This window comes from Phaseolus vulgaris, chromosome 10 (assembly GCF_000499845.2).
Source record: "Phaseolus vulgaris cultivar G19833 chromosome 10, P. vulgaris v2.0, whole genome shotgun sequence".
Lineage (NCBI taxonomy): Eukaryota > Viridiplantae > Streptophyta > Magnoliopsida > Fabales > Fabaceae > Phaseolus > Phaseolus vulgaris.
The window spans coordinates 12,476,839-12,485,509 of record NC_023750.2 but is presented as its reverse complement, the minus strand read 5'-3'; positions in this window follow the sequence as shown (position 1 = coordinate 12,485,509).

Sequence of the window (8,671 nt, the reverse complement as noted above, 5' to 3'; positions counted from 1 at the left end):
ATCAAATCTTAACTAACTCTTAAATTGCATTAAAAGATTGGTCAAAGCATTTAATGACTGGAGCGTAATCAGTTAAATCATTTAAAGCTCAGTCAAAGATAAAACAGTTTTTCTGTTATGGTCCCAAAACAAACAATCAGTTGTTTCTTCGAGTCAATCGGTTGTTTTGGTTCTTAACAGTTCAACCATTTTAAAAACAGTTTTCAATTTTTTTCTCAAAACATCTAAGTATAAACAATCGGTTGTTTCGACAAAATAATCGGTTGTTTTAACTTTGTTTGAAAACATTTTACTTTCACAAAGATTGAGATGCTTATGCTTTAGATTCAATCAAGGGGTGGATTACAATACTCAAACTACCCCAGAACTATACTAAACCAACACAGCAACACCAAGCACAGCCAAGGCTTCAACATCCTTCAAAGGGTTTGGATTCTTCAAAGCTTGAACACCACTTGGTTCAACAGAGGGTGCTTCAATTAACAGACCACCTCTGCTCTGTGGTTTGAATTATCTATTCTTGAAAGTTAGAATGAAAATCTTTGTTGAATCTCTTGATAAAGGAATTTGGGATGAAATTGAAAATGACCCTTTTATTCCTAAATTTGAAAAAGATGGATCTTCTATTGAAAAACCTTGGTCCCAATGGACTGATGCTGAAAATAAAAAGGCCAAGTTTGATTGTATTGCCAAGAATATCATAACATCTACTTTGAATTCAGATGAATTTTTCAGGATATCACAATGTTCATCGGCCAAGGAGATGTGGGACACTTTGGAAGTCACCCATGAAGGAATAAATGATGTGAAGAGAGCAAGGAAACATACACTAGTGCAGAAACATAAAACAAATGCGGCTATTTCGAATTTATAAATGCGGCTTTATAGCCGCATTTGATCAACACGCACTTGTAAATCAAGAAATATAAATGCGGCTATATAGCCGCATTTATAAATACCATTTACAAGTGCGGTTATTTGCTTTAACCGCACTTGTATATGCCAAATCATTAAAAAAAAATTAAAAATTTTAAAACATCGTCAATCTTGTGTGAAGCCAACGTTGATGAAGAGTCACGGGAGCGCCAACAACGGTGGCGGCAGCAAAAGCGACGGCGGACAGGGAAGCAGCAACGGAGCAAACCAAAAAATCCACAAGAAAACACGAAGACAATGAAAGAGTACTGAGCAATGCGAGAAACCAAACAATGTAAGAAAAACGAATGTCAGCCAACGAAACAGTGCTTCGAGACCACCAATGCAAGGAAAAAAAACATATATAAGAAAAACGAAAAACATTTATGCATATATTTGTGAAGATGAAGAGGAAGAAAGAGAGTTCAAGAAACTTACATTGCTCAAATGGAATGCAGATGTAGTAGAAGGATACTAACTCAGAGTGCGAACGCGAAACGAAGGCAAAGACGAGAAATAAAGTTTGAAATTGTGTGTGGCGCGCTTCAAAATTTAGGGTAAAAAAGGATTTACGAATGCGATTAAAGGTAAAACCGCATTCGTAAATCAAAGAATTTTGATTTACGAATGCGGTTATTCAAATAATCGCATTCATAAATTAAGCGCTTTGATTTACAAGTGCGGTTATACAAATAACCGCATTCGTAAATCAAGTGTTTTGATTTACGAATCGGCTATTCAAATAACCGCATTCGTAAATCAAAATAATTTCAAAAATGCCACCGCGTTTTTTACGAAAGCGGGTAGCGCAAAAGCCGCACTAAATAAAGCGTATCCTTTTGTTCTTTTTGCACTAGTGATACTCTAATACAAGAGTATGAGATGTTTAGAATGCTTAAGGGAGAATCTATTGCTGAAGTGCAAAAGAGGTTCACTCACATCATCAACCATCTAATGAGCCTTGGGAAAACCTTTGATAAAGAAGAACTAAACATCAAGATTCTCAAGTGCCTTGATAGATCTTGGCAACCTAAGGTGACAACAATTTCTGAATCAAAAGATTTGACATCCTTGAAAATGACTTCATTGTTTGGTAAGGTTAGAGAACATGAGTTAGAAATGAATAAACTCAATGTTCAAGAAAGTGAAGACAAGCATGTGAGAAGCATTGCCTTGAAAGCTGCCAAGCACAAAAGCAAACAAGATTCAAGTGATGAAAGTGAAGAAGAAAACCTTAGCTTGCTGTCCAAAAAGTTTAGTAGATTCTTGAAGAGAAATCGCAACAAAGAAGCCAACAAAGAAAGGTATGGCAAAAAGAAAACTAGGGATTTCAATTCTAACAATTATACTTGCTTTGGTTGTGGTGAGCAAGGGCATATAAAAGCTGATTGCCCAAATAAAGAAAATAATGAAAAGAAATCAAGCTACAAGGAGAAGAAGGGAAAATCAAGAAGAGCATATATTGCTTGGGATGAAAATGAAGTTTCCTCATCAAGCTCCTCATCAAGTGAAGATGAAAAAGCAAACATATGCTTAATTGCAAAAGGAGATGATGAGTCAAGCAGCTCAAGCAATGTAAGTTCATGTGCTTCCCTAAGTGCTGAGAATAATAGTAAATTGCTTCAAGCTTTTCAAGAAACTCATGAAGAACCTAACCGATTGGTTCTCTCAAACAACCGGTTGAAAGGGCTAAATAACTGAATTGAAAAGAGGATTAAGACACTTGAAGAAGAGCTGGAAAAATCAAAAATTGATTTTGAAAAGCTTGAAAAACACTGCAAAAACTCTTCTCATGTGTGTGACTCTCTTGTTTGTGAAAATTGTGAAAATCTTGAAAAGAAAGTTCATTATCTTGTTAGAACTGTGGATAAGCTTTCAAAGGGTAAATCCAACTTTGAGAATGTCTTGGCATCTCAAAACTGTGTTTTTGGAAGAGCAGGATTAGGTTTTAATCCATAAAACAAGCAAAATAAATTTTCAAAGAATTTGTCAAAACTGCCAGTAAAACAACCAATTGTTAAGTCGAAAGAACCGGTTGTTTCATGCTTTTATTGCATGAAAAGAGGCTATTCAGTCAGATTCTGTAAAATAAGGAAATATTCTGTTCCCAGAGGTTTTATGAAATGGATTCCCAAAGGTTGTGAGGTTTCAAAATGATAAAAATAAATCAAATGGACCCACTTTTGTAAGGGGACCAAATCTTGTTGCTTGAATTCATTTTAATGCAGGGATACTAGAAGAAACATGAAGCTTTGAGTCATCTGATCAGGTTCTTGGAAGAAAAGGATGAAGACTGGAACTGAATTAAGGGTGTGTACCAATCCAAGCTTTTTCAAAAAGTCAAAAGAAGCATTCTTGATCACAAACAATGACTCATTGAAGGGACTTCATAAAAGGATAAGACACTCCTTGTCTTTGCCTTCGTTTTTAATTAACTGATTCATGCTTATTTTCTTTTTCAAATGAGCAATTACATTTGTTTTGAACCTTTCTCAGTTTATGCTTGAAAATCACAATCTGTCAACATGTTGCAGAAAAACAACCGATTGTTTCCTCGAAACAACCGATTGTTTCTTCTCTAACAGCACTGTGAAGAATTGAATTAATTTCTCTATACATTTTGTTTGTTGCAGATCTCAATAATGAAAGGATCTTGAGTCAATAGAGGAGTCTTGAAAGCCTGATTTGGTTATGGAGGAAGTTACAAGATGTCATAAAGGAATATATTCCATATCTTGAAAATTCAAGAGCCTTTATGTCTAGTCAAAGATCACATGTGTTGACCTTGTGTTTTTCAGCTCTTTTCTGACGTTCTTTGTGCAGTGCTTGGACCAGTCTCTTGTCTTGAAGACTGAAACCCACAATCACCAAAGGATCAAAGAAGGTCTCTGATTTGCTATAAAATCTCTTGCAGCTTTTTTCTTTCACAAAAACAACCAATTGAGCCATCTCTTGCAACATCTCTTTCTCTCCTTGTGTGTGTGCCTTTGTCTCTTTTTGTAGTCATGGATTCCACTCCACCTACATCAAAGAGGATCAAAACAAGGGTTGTAAGGTCAGGAGGAAGGTGTAGACATGAAGTATGCTGGTCTTAGAATCAATAAAGGAAACATTGGTGATGTGGAAGATTTCAACAAGATTCAATACTACAAAAGCTGTTTAAAGAATCCACAAGTTCAAGTAAGAACTTGTTCTGTTGGAGGATTGAAGTTAGATGAAAGGGTGTTGGCTCTCATTGTCACTTGGATTCTAACTCCAAAGGGGAACAACCATTCTGTTTTAACAGAAGAAGATCTTGTCTATATCTACTGCATCATGAAGAAAATCAAGATCAACTGGATTCATATCATCAAAGATCATATGCAAAAGTCCATGAGGTTAAATGACTACCATTATCCCTATGTTGTTTTAATCTCTAAATTTCTACTCTATTTTGAAGTGAATCTTGAAGATGAAACCTCTGAGTTGGTAAAATCAACACAAGAAGTGAACAATGGTTCACTAAGCAAAATGGGTTTCACCAAGATAAATGGAAGATGGGTAAGCAAAGATGGTGATCATGGTGGTTCCTCAAGTGCTGCAGCTGGTAATTTTGATGAAGAAAATCAAACTGCTGATATGGATATCCACAATGAAGAATACCCTGCAACTAATTTTGATGCTGGAACAAGTGTTGGACATCAAGGGGATGAGATTCCCTCAATGTCTTCTTTTGAAAGATACATGGTGGATAGACTTGATGGTTTTGCTAAAAATCAAAGAAATCTCCATGATCTTTGTGTGACAAATTTCCAGAACATTGACAACAGATTCCAGAGCATGGACACTCGCTTTCTAACCCTGGATGAACAGATTGAAGTTGTTCAGAACCAGATATATGAGCTGCAATATGGCAAGGATGACTGAAGAAAAACAGCCGGTTGAATGCTCGAAACAACCGATTGTTTTTGCTCTGTAACAGTTTATTGCTATTTCTTTTATATTCTGTTTTATCTGGAACAATTTCAATTTTATCTCTTCCTATAGTCTATTTGTGAAGACAAATAGGGGAAGAATTTTATGCTATAAACTCTGCCAATTCTATCTGTTAAGTGATTGTTATTTTTGTTGTTGTTGCTGATGCTTTATGGTTTGCCTTTTTGGCTGGTTTTATCTGTTGTATTGGTTAAGCAGAACACAAGCTATATGTGCTATTCTAACCTGCTGCCATAGATGTTGTATATTGCTTAAAATTTGTTTTGCAGGAACTGCTTCAGATTCAAACAAGTCCAACACAAGCTACCAAGGATTTGTCTTCATCAAATAGGGGGATATTGTTGAATCAAGAGTGATCAAAGGCTTTGAAGAATCCAAATCTAAGTGTTTGATGCAAGGCTGAAGTTGCTGCTGTGTTTAGGATAAGATCTGGGTAGTTTATCTGTGTAATCCACTCTTTGTTGAATCTAAAGCTAAAGTGTTTTTAAACCTTTGAAGATTAAAGTGTTTTTCAAGCTAAGTGAAAAACAACCTGTTGTTTTTTGTCGAAACAACCGATTGTTTTACTCTTAGGTGTTTTTGAAAAGGTTGAAAACTGTTTTGGTTGGTTGACTTGTTGTCAAACCAAAACAATCGATTGTTTCGTGCTTTCAATCGATTGTTTGTTTGAAAATCCTAACAAAATCTGTTTTGTTAGTTGAGTGTACTTTAAATGATTTTCAACTGAATATGCTCCTGTATCAAATGCTTTGACCAATCTTTGAAAGCTTTAAATAGTTTGTTTATGTTTTTATAACAAACAAGAAAAACAAATTTGAGTTTTTCAGTTGTGAGAAATTGCTTTCAAGTTTTTGAACATTCACTTTTCAGATTTGGTTTTCTCAAGAGAGAGTGGAATAAGATTACATCTGTATTGATTTCAGTTCTATAAACAAGTGTAATTCGTTCTGAATACTTTGTATTTTCTGGTGTTGTAAGCCAAGGAGTGTTGTGTGCTCTTGAGGTTGTCAAGATCAACATTCTTGGTGTGTGTTGTGCCAAAGGAAGTGTGTTTCTTGAGGGGATCAAGGTCACTTCTTTGGTGGTATTTGTGTGTAATCTGTATTTGATTGCTTAGTGGATTGTCCAGTGGATTTTGGGGACTGGATGTAGCTCTTGGTTTAAGAGTGAACTAGTATAAACTGTTTGTGTATCTCTTTCTTCCCTTAAACTCATTTAAATTCAGTTGTTATTGCCTTGCTGGTATAAACAACCGATTGTTTCGCAGAAACAACCGATTGTTTTTCTAGTGCTTTGCTGTTTTGTGCTTTATATCTTGGCTAACTTAATTTCTGATTGAGTTTCATTCAAAGGATTTTGTTCTAGCTTAAAAAGTTTTCGAAAACCCCTTTAAACAATTCACCCCCCCCCCTCTCGTTTAAGGCCATATATTCTAACATACAGTTCAATGTACCCTTGGCCAAGAAAGAGCTTCTAAAAGAGGTCTCTTATTACACCACCCATTTACGTCTTAGAGATTTAAGAGAAAATGGGTGTAGCATGAGTAAAAGACAAGAGGATAATGTAAAAACTGTAGAGTGTAGGGAGAGTGAACCCATCTGTTGTGACGAGTCATCGAAATCTGGTGGTCCATTTTGTTTTTTTAGGCCACATTTTTCAAAAAGGTTCTCTTGCGTCCCCTTTATCCATTTTTGAAAAAAAGCTATTAACCGAGCTCAATGTTCTCGGCCAACTACACCTTATTAGTTGGGCATTTATTCATGCTTTCATCATTTTGTGTTCACAGCTCGACATCTTGCCGTCTTTTGAAGTTTTCCTATATTGTTTTAGGCTAAACACACGAGTAGTAAGTTGTGGGTATCTCTGAACGATGCCCTTGGAAGAGCTTTGTTCATCCTCTTCCAGTCTTCATATAAAAGCTTTTAAGGAAAATTTGTTAAAATTCGAGCTTCAATAAGAGATCCGACCATACTGAACAAATTTCCCCTTTACTGGACCCCTGAGCCTAAATTCTAGAGTGCTCGGTGCCTGGAAGATTTGTCAGCCGAAAGATCAAGGAATCTGCAAGTTACCGACGAGCTTGAAGTTTGTTTTTGACACCTCCTTCTTCTTGACCAAAGAGTGTTATAATGTATGGCTTTAAACTAGAGGGGGGGGGGTGCGAATGGTTTAAAGAGGGTTTTCGGAAACTTTTAAGTCAAGAATGAAATTACTTCGAGAAACACTTGAATCAGAATTCAGTTTGCCAAAAGACAAAGCAAATAAGCACAACACCAGAAAAACAATCGGTTGTTTCGCAGAAAATATAAAACTAAAATTAAAGAGATTAAGGATAGAGAAAATGCACACAGAGATTTATACTGGTTCACTCTAAACCCAGAGCTACATCCAGTCTTCCCATAAACCACTAGGGAATCCACTAAGCAATCAACCCTAGATTACTTACAACACAACCAAAGAAGTGACCTTGATCCCCTCAAGACACACACTTCCTTTGGTCCAGCACAACACCACTAAGAATGCTGATCTTGATCCCCTCAAGAACACACAACACTTCTCAGCAATACACACAAAGTTTCTTTCAAAAGTACAAAGGATTACACTTGTTTCAGAACAAATCTGAAATCAATACAAGATGAAAATCCTATCTCACACTCTTTGATCAATGCAATCTCTAAGCAATTCTCAACTTTTCAAAATCTCAAATCAGTGAAAAACTCAAATCTGTTTTTTTGTATATAAAACAAAGTTGTTTGTTGCATAATCATAACAAACTATTAATTGCATTTAAAGATTGGTCAAACCATTAAAAACTGGAGCATAAACAGTTAGAAAATCATTCAATGCTCAGTCAAAGCACAAAATAGTTTTCTGTTATGGTCCCAAAACAAACAATCGGTTGTTTCCACGAATCAATCGGTTGTTTTGGTTTGACAACAAGTCAACCATCAAAAACAGTTTTCAACCTTTCTAAAAACATTTAAGTTATAAAACAATCGGTTGTTTCGACAAAACAACAGGTTTTTTTTCACTTAGTTTGAAAAAAACTTTTCAATTAAAAGGTTTGAGAATGCTTTGCTTTGGATTCAATCAAGAGTGGAAATATACAATTTATCTACCCCAGATTCTATCTAAAGACAGCTCAGCAACAACAAGCACATCCAGCCTTTCATTAACCTTCAAAGGGTTTGGATTCTTCAAAGCTTAAACACACTTGGTTCAACAAAGAGTACTCATCATTCCCTACCCTTGGCGAAAATAACTTTGCTACCGTTATTAACCATTTACTTGTTACTTTGCAGAGCTAGCTAAGAAGATGAGGGCGACTTCCAGCATGCCCAAGGAATCTTTGAAGCAAAAAAGGAAAGCTCCAGTTATAATTACTCAAGCCCCGACCGAGCAGGACGAGGAGACCACCTCTAGGCTCATCTTCAAAGAAAAAGGAAAACTGCTCCTGCCCCTACTGAGCACTCTCACTCAGATGGTCGAGCCCCACTTCAAGACACCGCTCACTCAGATGGTCATGCTCCACCCCAAGATGTAATTGTCATCCAAGAATGCGGAGCTGAGAGCTCTAAGGGGAAGAGTTTGTGGGATTCAAACTTCGACATCCCAACATATGGCGAAACGACCTTCCTGCCTAGTGAAGACAAAGATAGACTCATGGATCGTGACACCATGAAGCAATTTGGGCAAGCCTTTGCCATGGGTTGCTTGGTTGTTTCCAAGACGAGAGAGCAGAGGTCAGCGGAGGACCAAAAAATCCAAGAGAATGTGGAGC